Source organism: Alligator sinensis, unplaced genomic scaffold (assembly GCF_000455745.1).
Source record: "Alligator sinensis unplaced genomic scaffold, ASM45574v1 scaffold872_2, whole genome shotgun sequence".
Taxonomy (NCBI): Eukaryota; Metazoa; Chordata; order Crocodylia; family Alligatoridae; genus Alligator; species Alligator sinensis.
This window is the reverse complement of record NW_005842132.1, coordinates 1,447,256-1,460,636: the sequence shown is the minus strand read 5'-3', so window position 1 is coordinate 1,460,636 and position 13,381 is coordinate 1,447,256. Positions and strand designations below refer to the sequence as shown.

Genomic DNA, 13,381 nt, shown 5'->3' with positions numbered 1-13,381 from the left:
CTGCAGAGACCCAAAGAAATGTGCACCAGCAGCTCTCCCACAGGGTAAGAGCCAAGCCACTCAGTTCTGGGCTCTCCAGTGCATGCTTTCTCCCTGCAGGCTCCTGCTCAGACCTCCCCCTCTGCTCCCTAGGCGCTCCTCTTCAGCATTAGCAGTGCTAGAACGTGTGCGCAAGGGGTTGGAGAGAGCAGTGCAGCCATTCCCCACCTCCCCACAGAGTCCTCCTAAGTGTAAATCGATTTGCACGAGTCGGTTTTCTCCTGTGTGAACCTGGAGGTGAAGGGAAACTGAGGCCCAGATGCCCCTGGAGTGCCTCTCGCAGATGGCTCCACATGCCAAGATCCATGCTTCTTGCACAAGGAGCCTGACCAAGCTCATTCAGCGAGCTCTTCAGGCAGGAAACGGTGATGAAGGGGCGTGCGTACCCCAGGCAAATTTGGGGGTGTGATTCAGTGCCCATGCAGCCAGGATGGCAGAAGAGCTAGCACTGGACACCTCTTCCAGCTGCTGCTTAATTACAGACTCCTGTAGACCATGCCAGAGCAAAATAGCTGCATGCAGCCTGGATTCATTGCTGGTGAACTTGGTGCACAAGACAAGGAAAGAGGCAATGCACTTTTTCCATGGGGCAGCTGCCCAAACCCAGCTCAGCCCTTGGACAAGTTTAGGGCAGCGCCGAGGGGTGCCTGCAGTCAAACCCTAGCTGCAGCAGCCCCCTGTGAACTTATGCCGCAGTGGGAAACTATCTGGGGCGAAGGAATGTCCCGATCTATGTGGCGTCCATCACGGTTGTACGCTGGGGTGGGAGGGAGGTCTCACTGATGCTTTACTGCCTCTTTATAGCACCAGAGAAGGCACAAAGGGGTGACAGGCCAAGAGCAGTTCCCCTGGCCCCACTCCCTATAGGTGTGTGACCTGCTGCCTCTGTTGCTGCTACCCGGGTAGAGACATCGGGTCTCACACATTTTACATAAGACTAGTAAGCAGACAATTTGTTTCCTTTCCCCTCCTGATCCCAATCTCCTCTCTCAGAAATTTCTTTTTCCAGCTGAATCTAGATTTTTGCCTTCTTTTCCCTATTTTAAGTGTCTGTGCCATGGATCACTGGTGTGTTTTTGGCCCAGCTATATGAGGCAGATAAAATTAGCCCTTAACATAAAAGTAGCCGCTGAGGGTCATGTCAGGACAGGAGCCCACTTCAGCTGGTGCTTTGGTAACCTAGAAAAGCATGATTACATACATGAAAGGGCATCCATTTCTCCACATCCTCCCTCCAAATATGCAGCTTGCATAGAGCTCGGGATCAGGGTAGGGGGTTGTTAATAAATCCAGCTAATTACCACGGCTCCTAGTTAAGCGCCAACTGGGGAATTAATCTTGCTGTTGCAGTGGTAAGGCAGGGTATTTCAGATGCATTCCTGGCACGGCTTGCAGGTTTCGGGGCAGAGGCAGCTTGTTCAGCCAAGCAGCTGTGATGGTCACAGCCATAGGCACCCACTTCTATTTTTGGCCGGGGGGGGGGAACCTAAGATGATGGACAAATGGAAAGTTTTATGTATTTCAGGTGATGGCCCTCTTCCCACAAGGGGCCAGGGTCCTCAGGCCCTCACGTATTCGGCACCTCTGGTTGCGGCCTTATACATCAAAGAGGATGCTGGTGCACAGTGTTATGTCCCTTTCTGACCCTTGTGGGTTTGCAGTGATGGTTTGTCACTATGGTCATGGTGTGTCTAGATGGGTGTTCTCATGACTGTCCCATCCCTCTCACCCCCTTACAGGTGGCAAGCCCTGCATGGTGATGGTGAAGCTTTTCTAGGGTGCACACCCCTGCAGCCACACTCAAGGCCTCTGTCTCCAGAGCAATTTCAGGGGTCACCCCCAAAGCATCTTACCCACCATGTTCCTGGGTTTGGTACCTGTGGGTGAGTGGTTGGGGTTCTGCACAGGGTGCCAGGGACTTGGTGCAGCTGTACTTAATTCCCATCGTGATTTTTTTTCTTAAACCAATATCCCAGGGGTGGATAGAAACCTTTTGATGGGCACTCAGCTGCTGCCCCAAGTGACCCTACAGTAACAAACCCAAGAGAGCAGATATATAACTGCAGCTCTCTCCTAGCAAAGCGAGGCCGGCAAGCTGGCATCCATAGCCTGCTGTGGGCCATCAAGGCAAAGTCTAAAGATCAGTGCTTGTGAGCAATTGTAACCAAATGATCCAAAATGCACAGCCTAGCAGGTAAAGGTGGCCCTACAAGAGCATGCTGATATGTCCAGCACAGCCATTGCTAACCTCTCTGCCATAGGAACCGCATAGAGCACTCACACGCTGGCACAGACCCATCCACCTGCTTCACACAAGTAACTCTAGGATGATAGATATATATACATATATATATATATATACACACACACACACACACAACAAGTATAATATCCATTATACAGCATTTCAGGATATAATGAAGTGCTGGGCTGCACAAGGCAGCCCTACAATAAGAAACCAGCCTGCATGGTGAGGAGGAGAAGGCAGGCCAAGTTGAACAATGGAGCCAGGTAGAGGCTGCAGGGGACTTGAAAAAGCAAGTTGGTTTAAAAACCTGTGTGCAGGCCTGGGAAGGCACCACCTGAGCAGAGCCCGCAGGCCCTGGAGAAAGCGCAAGCACATACCAGGGAAGTGTCCAAGGAACACCATGTGCTGCCTTTGAGCCCTGTCCTGTTCTAGGAGCCTCCCCCTTGAGCAATGCAAGGTGCCAGGAATGAGTCTGCAGCCACTCAAGGCTGCAGCCTCCAGCCAGGCTAAGGGTAATACTATCTTTGTGCCCATAATTAGTTCTCATTAGCATAGTTTTAATATGAGACAGTGCTGATCTCCCCTTAGAGCGTTCAGCTTTTTACAAGTGCCTGAGTAATTGCCTCTGGTGCTCTGTGGCCCATTCAGCTAAGGTAATAATCAGCCCCCGTTGGTGACGTCAGGGACCTTGCACAGCCTCTGAATTTTTCGTGGGCTCCTATTTAGTCATCCTCAGCATACTTGTGTGAGCAGTACAACTGGAAAGGATGCATCTTCTGGCAGGAAAATATACTCAATGTATAAAAAATGAAAGCTTTTCAATGAATGCATGCATTAAAAAATACATGCAGTACCAATTAAGGCTAGCTTTGGCAAATGAGGGGGTGAGCTAATGGTTACAGCCTAATGACAGGAGCTAGGTATGCCTGTCTGCTCTTCCCAAGACTGACCATGACTCCTTGTGGCCTCAGGCAAGTTACTTACACCTCTCTGTAATATGGGGTCAATGGTGCCTACTTCACTGTGTGTGGGCATGAGGATTTGGTACTCATTGCTTTGACTGAGGTCAAGGCATTGGGCTGGGACTCAGGAAGTTGGGGTTTGGTTTCCAGCTCCACCATGCACCTCCCTTTGCCTCACTCTGCCTTGGTTTCCTGTCCGGAAGAGGGGCCTAATCCTGTCTCAACTGCAAAATCTTTGGAACAGGAGCCATCTCAAGTTACACCAAGAAATCACCACTTTTAAGAGTTTCCTTGACCCCTCAACTTTCTTAGGATCCCCAGAGGGTCTTTCTTGCTTCTGAGGTCTTAATGCCAGAGTAGAAGTTATGTGGGAGGAGAGCAAGTTTCATTTTAATTACTTGGAGGTGAATTTTAATTGGGTTTCTGTGAAGCTATCTGGGCAAGGGGACACCCGCCACTTCCCCTTCCTGCGGGAGAGACCATTTCTGCCAATTTACAAGCCCCGTCCAGCAGTTTTTGCTGATTTCTTTTCATTTTGTCTCTGTCTCTCTCAGGGCTGGCTTACCGGGAAAAGGACTCAGAAAAGCCGCTGTGCACCGGCTTGCTGTGTGCGCACTCTTACTCCACACGGAGGGGCCTTTTTAGTCCAGTTTAGAAGTGGATTACGCTGAACTGCCCAAAAGCACAAAGAAGGCGGCTGTCTGCACAGGGACCTCTTCCATGATGCCTTTTGCATTTTAAATGCAGCCCCTTGCTCATTCCACAATAACTGCCCCGCATTGATGAGGCCAAACATGTACAAGCTCCCTCTCCCAGCATCCTCCACATGTGTCTTGCCCTTAGACCTGCTAGGGGAGGGAAGTTCATCAGAGGACTTTCCACTTCGCCCATCATAAATTCATTGTGGCTTCTCTGCCTGTTGCTTTCACTTGCTGGCCCTACCTTTTAGCTGAGCCTGTGCTGTCCCCACCGTTGCTGGCTTCTACAGCTGTCCCTCATGATCATTGATTACACACCAGGCCACCAGGTACTGAGAGTGATTTCCTCTCATGCTTAGTCCTCATGAGCCACACCTGGGACCCAGTCTGCCCTTGATCCTAAGGAAGAAGACACATGCTTTCCATGCATTGCAATCCTGTGATGTTGGTACTGCTGCCAGCTCATGGGTTGGAAGCAGCATGGCTATGTTGGTGCTACACTCCACCCAAGCAAGTGCACACTGCTTCTCAGCAAGGCTAGTCCAGGCAGAGTGCTGCTATCACACATATATATGTGTATGTAATACTTCCAGTAGCCAAGCTGCACAGCTGTGCATTGCATCCCGCTGCCCCTTCTGACTTCCCCCATACTATTACAGTGTCCCAAAGCAACTCTGTGGCTCCAACTACTATCTACTGTGTAAGTGCCCCTTTACAGGCACTTTTTTTCTTAGGGTGCTTTTCTTTTTAGAGCTGACACTCCAGCTTCAGCAGAGCCAAGCTGCTGAAAGTCCTAAAGGAGCCATTTTAGAGACATCTGCTGCTTTCTGCATTTCTAGCCGGTGAGTGTTCATTTTATTCTCTCCTGCCTGTTATTTCTACTTGTTGCAAGGTTTAGCGTCTATCTTGAAGTATCTGACAGTGACCATTGCCAGGAGCAAGGTTAGATGAGTGGCCGGTGTGCCCTGGTACAGGAAATCCTGTGTTTTGCTGAGGATGCGCCACTTCTTTTTACGTCATGCCTGAATGACTAAAAAGCCTCCCTTTATTCTGCTTGTGCGAATGGATATTGCAGTACTAGAGAGGAAGGATGGCCCAGTGATGGGGCCTGGGAAATTTTGGATTGTATCCTGCTCAGCCAAAAATTTCCTGTCTCCTTTTAGGCATGTTGGTGTCTCTGGGCCTTAGTTCCTGTCTGGACACTGGGGATAATAGCATTGCCTTGCCTGCACCGACAGCAGGCTAGACAGACACTTGGCTGGGATAGTTTAGTTAGAGATGATGCTACTGTGAGCAGGGAATTGGACTAGACAGCTAGGGATGTTCCTTCCAGCCCTACTTTCCAATGCACCTAAGGGCTTTAGGTGCTCAGGCAAAGGGGTGCATAACCACGTTGTATGTACCCCTGGTCCATGTAGTATCCTGTCACGGATAGCTACTAGTCCCAGATGTTCAAACCCCGTTTTCAGCAGATGCCCAAAGTCCCCTGCATGACTGTGGGGGAGTCCCAGACAGTGCACTGTGTCCTGTCCCTCGATATGAAGCAGCAGAGTAGATGGTTGTGAAGTTTCTTACAGGGAATTATCGTCCCTCTGTTGCAAAGGATACTTGTGATGGAGCAGAAGGAGGGTCTGCCATCAGCCTTTTATTTTTATTTTTTTTTTGAAAGGGCTATTATGAAGGAAGAAGCTGCTCTCTGTTACCCAGGAACCTTCGGAAGTCCCTGATCTGTATATTTGGCTGCTATACTTGTGTTGTCCCAGTCACAGATCTGTTGCCTCTTTGTGGGACCCACGGATGCTACAGCTGTTCTTCCTCTGCTGTGGGTACAAATGCCCAATCTGTAGTATGTAAGCCCAAGAATTTCCCTCTACCCTCCATGTATTAAGGAAGGTTGGGAAGCCAGAGAGGAAAGTTTGCATGAGCAAACTAGGCCAGATGATGTGCAGTGGATGCCTGAGATGTGTTTCTATTCTAAATTAAGTCTAGATATTGGCCAGTTGGCGACTGCAGCCTGAGCCTGCCCCTATGCCTTGTCTTGGATGAATGCAGATTTGGACCTGAGCAGAGCTGATTAGCTTTGGCTGAGTTATGTCCTACCTAGTGTTTTTCTGTGGCCAGTTTGTCCTGACAGTGCATGCTTACAAAGCAGCTTCCAGACCTCACCCAAGGCCGAGTAGCTGCTTGTCACCCATCCAAAAGGAGCCATCTTAAGAGGAACCAGGAGGCCTTTAGCAACATTCTGGAACGGGCTCCCAAGGGAGGTGGTGCTCTCCCCTACCCTGGGGGTCTTCAAGAGGAGGTTAGATGGGCATCTAGCTGGGGTCATCTAAACCCGGCCCTCTTTCCTGCCTACGCAGGGGGTCGGACTCGATGATCTATTGAGGTCCCTTCCGACCCTAACATCTATTAATCTATGAATCTGCTCCTGGCACTTCTCCCCCAGTGCAGAGTACCTGCTGTCTGCTCTGCTGGGTCTTCCCATGTGATTAATTTGTCCATTGGAATTAGTCTGTAACCCCTGCTCTAGTTTCTAAACCACGGTTTTAATGGTTTGGGTGACAGCAGCATGGTTAACAGGTGACACCTGCCTCAGCCCATCTTCACCATTCCCATGACTCAGGCAGGATTAGCAAGTTCAGTTCAGAAGCAACATAGCTTGTCAATCTAATTTGCTCAGCTGCAGCTCCTTGTAGTGAACCGTGAGATTGGCACTTATGCCTAAACGGAAAGCCACTTTGTAAACAGGCATGGCACCAGCTTCGCTGCTGGGCATAATAAGCCCAGGGATGCCAGAGAGCCACCATTCTCTATGCATGGATTTTCTCAGTCTTGGAAACCAACTCTTCTTCCATAGATGTATGTCTATGCAGAGCCATCTCCCTGTCACAGCCACAGAGATTCCTTAACACAGGGGATTTAGGGCCATCCTAGGGTTGTAGGCTGAGTGGCCGATGCTTTGAGAGGGTGGAGGTGTACTGAAATCGAAGCCTCAAGATGAACAACAGTACCCTGGTCACCTCACACGAGGGTTGGCTCTGAGGTTGAACTGCCTACCTGCTCACAGATTTTTCAGGAAGAATTTGAGCATGTCTACACACACTTCTACATGCACTTAAACTTAATGCACATTTGTCTAATGGGCATTAAGATCATTTAGGCACATGTCTACATATGCATGCTCTAAGGCGCATTAACGCATTGTGTGGACCAACCTGGTACTAAAGTTAATCCCAGGTCAGTCGACATACACAGCGTTAATGCATGTGTCTACACGTGTGTTAAGGCACTTTAGCTATTCGCACCTAAATTTGATACCTGCTTTTGCAGGTATCAGATTTGGGCATGAATAGCTTAAAATTGCCATTTTAAGGTGCATTAAGGGCATGCACGTGTAGACCTGCACCCTTAACGTGCCTTAAAAATGGCTAATATGCATTAAATCGGCACGTGTAGACATGTCCTTTGTGTGGACTTCTGCAGGTTTGGAAGGGAAGTCAGGGATAAGGAATCTTCAGTGGTGTTTGCCAAACCATCCCTCTGACCTGTCCCTTTCCCTCTCTCTCAAGTTACAGGCCAATTTTTCCAGCTTTAGTGGATTTTACAAAGCGGTTAACGCATTGAGTGCTAAAGTCTTTTGAAAATCCATCCCCTGGTATGGGTGACAAACATGTAAAAACTTAGCCCTAAGCATTTGGCAAAGCAGATCAAGACAGCCCACTGCTGGTTCAGGGCTGGGTTGGGCCTGAGAGTGGAAAATGTGTTTGGGCCCAGTATGGTATAAATAAGCATCGTTCCACTTCAGTCAATGGGGCTGCACCCATTTAATTTAGGTGAGGCTCTAGATGTACAGAAAGAGTTTTGGACTTTGGGGAAATAGGAATAGAGATTAGAGAAACTGCAGGTGCTCTCCTGGGCATATAAATCACCTGGACTGCACTTCTCATGGCAGTGTCTCTGAGGCCACTGCTCTAAATGTCATGCTTCAGCATTCACAGTATGGGCCCAGGTCCTGAGCAGCATGTGGCACAGCATGCAATGCACAGATTCTTCTTGCTGCCATGCCAATCCTAGAGCTACCCTTTTTGGTCCCCTGATTATAGTAGAGCAGCCTTGGGGTTGTTCTAGTGTATGCCAGCTGCCTATAACGTCTAGCATACATATTACCAAGCAAGGAGGAACCGCAACCCCATTTGGTTCATGACACAAGTGGGGCTCCCCTTCAGAAAGTCATTTCCTATGGATGGACTCAGACTACAAGTGGGGTCATGGGGCTGACTGGAAGTTGGATTAGGGGCTGGGAAGGGGGGGATGGCCATCTGGGAGCAGCTGCATTAGGGGCTGTTCCAGCAGGTAGCCTCTAGAGCACATCCTTTGGACATATTGGGGTCTTGCTTATATCCATAGTCTCCCTCCTTACACAAAAGGCCAGGAGTTGTAAGTGGGGTGGCATAAAAGCCATTAGACCATCTTTATGCCATCTGGAGATACCCCTTTCCAGTGTTAGGGGCTAAGTTAGCAGACCTAGCTGCTTTATACCACTGGATCACCACAAAATAGGACAGGGCCCAAGCAAGCCATCAGGAAAACAATGCATTCGATCGGCACCTAAGATATCCCTCTGTTCCCTCAGTCTCTTCTCTTTGCTGCTTCTCTCGGGGGCTTTCACAACAACCTGTTAAAGCAAAAAGAGGGGACTTTAAGGCACAATCCTATTTGCTGAAGTAGTAAAATGACTAGAGATAGTTCCTCTTAGGAATTGAATTTCTCTGCCTCCCTGCTCTCCTTGGGGAAGCAGCATCAAAAATCCACTTGTTTTGTCTGTGGAGCAATGGTGGAGATAGAAAACGTCTGTACCAGCTCTTTCCTGGGATGCCTGCTTGATGTAACAAAGAGCTAATGGCACTCTCTTGCTGTCTGAGCACAAAAGCTCATCATCTCCTTTACCAGCTTAGGCGAGATTGACTGAAAGGAGCTGACTTTTACCACGGTAATTTATAACTCACTGGGAGCGCAGTTATTTCGTGGTCCACGGTGCCCAGCAGATTCCAAGGTGGGAAGAGAATGAAAGTTATCTCTTGACCTTTCCACCAGATGTGCGGCAGTGTTACCCAGGAGGATGAACCGGGGAGTGCCGGGCTGTCAAATTAATCTATAATTGCATGCAGGCAGCCTGACGAGATGAAGGAGGCTCTGATGAGGAGATAGTTACGTGGGGTGAAGCTGAACCTCTGGTATTAATCATGCTGGTCCTTCGTACCCCAGAGCCATAATAATGAGCCACGTGAGGGCCCTCTGTTCGGTGCCTCGCTGCAGTGATCTCCCTTCTGCGTTACTGAACTCGGGCAGTCTCCTTCCGGCCTGCAGAAGGGCTGCGATTCCTCAGCAGCGCTGCTAGCCCTGGAGAGGTCGGATGGAGCAACTTGGTGGCAGCTGTCATCGCACCTTTGTGGGCTCTTGGGGACAAAGACAGAGGTTCTGTGACCTCGCTTATACCCCAACCCCGTGCAACAGGAGGGCAAGGGGGTGCCTGTTACTCCGTTGAGGCACCTTGAGCCTGAGTCCCTTTCCAGGGTTCATTGCTGGGTAGAGGTCATTTAGTAGCCTCCAGATGGACATAAGTGGCTGGAGGTTAAGCACTGCATGCAGGGAAAGAAGAGTGAAGGAATCCCTTCTTAGGCCTTTTCAGAAGCAATCTTTTTGGGCATCCTCAAAAGCAATGGCTGTTGGGCTGCTGTTTTGCCCTCTGACTCTGGCCCTGAGCTGCAGGCTCACCAGAGCAGTGCTTGGCCCACCCAGCGGACTGGAGAAAATGGGTTGTCTCCTCTGCCCTGCCCTGATCCTGGGGTTGCGGCAGGAAAAACCAATCCCCAGGGAATTCCCATCCCGTGGGAATTCTGCGCCACCTGGCATCACGGCTCTGCCCCAGTTCCCCCATTGGACCCCCAGTGGCAGAGGTAGAGCTCAGGAGCAATGGGATTGGGCTGTTGCCCAGCCAAAATCCTCCTAATCCTAGCTCCCAGCCTGGCCCTTTGGGGGATAAGCAGCCAGCTGCAAGGTGGGGAGTATGGATGCTGCTCTAGGATGGGCATTGAGTTTGCTAAGTGCCCTGCGTGCTGCATGCAGCTTTCTGCAGCACAGGACTGACCGGGTAGCATCTTGCTGTTCGGCACCACATGGGTCTGGGCAGGATCTTGGACATATCACATTAGACTCATGGTCCTCTCCCTAATCCTGGGATTCCTCTGTGCTCCGCCAGGCAGGCAGGTGTCCCTCCAGCCAGCGGCGTGCTTGACTGACGTTCGGCTGAGCACGCAGCTCAGTGATCTGAATAATGCCACAACGAAATCTGCAGGGGGAATCACTCCACTGAGGTCACCGTTTAAAACTGTCTCCTTCCCCTTAGCGCATGCCCACGTGAGCATCCCTCTGACGTGTTGCTGCATTAGGCAGCCCCGGACTTGAGCTGAGCAGGGTTTTCCCAGCAGCATTTGGAGAAGTCACTTGCTGAGATGGGCATACGCGGATTTGACTTGATGAGCTGTGCAGCAAAAATACTAGCGCTGGTTACAGGTGCCCTGAAGCCACGCTGTGACCTCGTGGCCTAGTTAATAGGGCACTAGCCTGGAGACCTGGCTCTGCCACTGACCTGCTGCATGACCTTGGGTGAGTCGCTTAACTTCTGTGACACAGTTTCCTCAGGTGTGGAAACGAGGATACAAAATTCTCCCCAACACACATGGGGAGAATGAATCCAATAGGAATCCTAGTGATAGATGCCCTCTGGCTTTTGCTTCCAATAAACCCACAGCTTGCACCCTCTGCTCCTTTCATATTCTGCTCTGTCTGGCTCGCCCTGCTCCAGGCCCTACTTTGTAGGGGTCCATGTAGCACAGAAGGCCACAGAGCTCCCTTTCCTAGCCAGGGCTGGGGTTGATACGGGCCTCTCTGAGGAGAACAGGTTTTGCTGCTGAGGGTGAGTCCTTGGTGAAGCAGTGACCCCACGGCTGCCGGGAGGCTGAAATCCAATCCCAGCCTGCTTGTTTACTCGCAGGAAGACGAGATGTCTCTTGATGAGCAGGAAGATTGCCTAACGGCTGGCAGGTACAAAGTTGGGCACCAACTTCTCTCTGGCAGGCGCGTGCATCCCCAGAGAGGAACAAGACTGAGTAATAGCTGAGAATCCCAAGGAGACACTCATGGAGAAAATAGTGCTGGCTGCCAGGCCAGGCTAAGCTAGCCTTGCAAAGCCACAGGCAAGGCTTATCAGCTGGGCACTCCCCAGTCTCACTGACATCCTTGTCAAGTGGGCTACAGGATGGCTAATGGTCATACAGGAAGTCGGTGGCAAAGCCCAGACTTGAACCCAGGTCTCTCTGTGTCCCTTAGTAGTGATTGTACGGGGGATTTGTTGTGACCGTTAGGCTTGGACAGGCCCTCTGGCTCTCTCTGGCTCTTTTGCTCCCAGGCTGTGCTGCCTTGTGCCCCTGGGAGGTTCCCTCGCCCTGACAGAATTGTAAAAGCCCCTTTGCTGTCTGTGAATGGAAACATGGAGCTTTATCCTTCCACTGTGGCTTTGGCAGCTGTTGTAAATAGCCCTGGGATTACCACCGGTGTGTGTTTTGCAGAGCCCTTGCCTGACAACCGAGCACAGACAGAATGCTCCTGGGCTCGCGTGTATGTGCCAGCCGCATGGCTTGTGCCACTCACATGGTTGTCACCTGCTATAAATAACCTGCAGGGCCCAACAAGGCTTCCTATGGCCTTAAAGTCACCCACAGTGGCACCAAGGCTCAGGCAGGGGAGAACGAGCTTCTCCACTGCCCGGACTTCGCACAGAGCCAGGCAGGAAGTCCAGCTCGGTTGAATGCATAGAGTTTTTTGGTCCTCCAGCATCCAGAGAGGAACAGGATTTGTGCAAAAGGAACTCATCTGAGTGAGGGAAGCTCGATCCATTCCACGATCATGGCTAGGATTGTTCTTTGTGCCTTCAGCGCCACATTTTTTACTTGTTGCCTTCACTGGAGTTAGACCAGAGATGGGTTTGTCTCCTACAGACTTTAATCCAGGGACATTATCAATGCAACCTCTGGCGATCCCCTCTGCGCATTGCAATGTCACTGGCTGCAACCAGACCCAATCCCATTGCTATACTGAGATCTGTGCTCCTTTTCCAAGAGGCTCCTCCCAGCATCTGACCCATAAAACCACCCCCCAGCCCACCTTGAAGCACAAAGCTCTGAATTCTGGAGGGAAGGGGAAATGCCAAACAAAGCAGGGAAGCAAACACGTCCTCCCATCAGATTCTTCCATAAGTAAAGACTGATTTATCACCCGGATCATCTGGAATCAGGTCAATTATAATGTTTCGTTTGGATAAATACAATGAGAGGCCATAAGAGGCTAGCCCACCTGCCCCAAAATCTCATCTCTCATGGTGCCAGAAAGCAGGTGCTATTTATGCAGAGCTTATCCAGACTGATTTGTCCTGTCCCTTTTCCCTTCCGCCTTCCAGCATTCAGAGGCCTAGCAAGTCCTTATCTGGAGGTTGTGATGATTCACTATCCTGGGTGAATTTGCCCATTCCTCTTTTGAACTTAGTTACGTTGTTTGCTCCTACAGCATCTCATAGCAACAATTTCCCTAAGTTAATTAAAGAGAAAAGGAGCCTTATGGTTTGGGAGCCAGACTTTGCACGTGGGCAAGATCCCCAGCATGGTCAGTCTATCCAAGCATGTTTTCACCATATTAATATACCCTTGACATGGGTAGAGTCTGCTCACCCCTTATACAGCTTAAAGAGCTTTATTGAGCTGAATGATGGTTACATTTTGCTGTTTAGTCTCTGGCCCCTGACTTAGCGTGGCCATCATACGTGACATTTTGGTTTTCTGCTACTCTGTCCTCTATTGATATGAAACCAGATGCCTTTATGTCCTCTATTTTTCTCTTCTGAAGAGAGTTGGGGGTCCGATGTACTGAGGGTATTCCTCAGTGGGGCTCTTGTTCCTATTTGCAGCAGTTCAAAGGGGCTGCAGAGCAGCTCTGCGTATCCTCTTTACAGCCGGATGCCTAGACACAGAGATCCTGCATGCTGATCCAATACCTCCTCCATAGGCCTCACTTCCTCTAACCTTACACCTTGCTCAGTCACCCACAGTTCTGCAGTGGGGAGCGCAGCGGAGGTGGAAAATATTATCATTTGGAAAATATTATAATTTTGCTGGTATGGGTGTGAGTGATTGCGGCCTGGCAGTAGCCAGTGTGGGGGTCAAGTCCTGGGAGTGTAAAAGAGGGACCTTATCACAAATTCCACCTTGACCCTGGTCTCCCCCTTGGCATGTGGCAGATGCCCCTTTCCTCCCCCTCCCCAGCCCATGCAATGCCGCAGCTGCCAACACAGGTCCCTTTTGTATACTCCCTGCCCCGTGTGC

The 13,381-nt window shown here is 50.3% G+C and overlaps 1 protein-coding gene across 2 annotated transcripts in view; it reads left to right on the top strand.

Annotated features, from left to right (window-relative positions):
- Positions 1 to 13,381, top strand: part of IP6K3 (inositol hexakisphosphate kinase 3) — a 45,714-nt gene that overhangs the window by 2,222 nt on the left and 30,111 nt on the right. For both annotated transcript variants that reach the window (XM_006025086.2, XM_025205805.1), the window contains exon 3: positions 3,804 to 4,789. The gene's annotated coding sequence lies outside the window, so the exon portion shown is untranslated. The remainder of the gene's footprint in view (positions 1 to 3,803; positions 4,790 to 13,381) is intronic.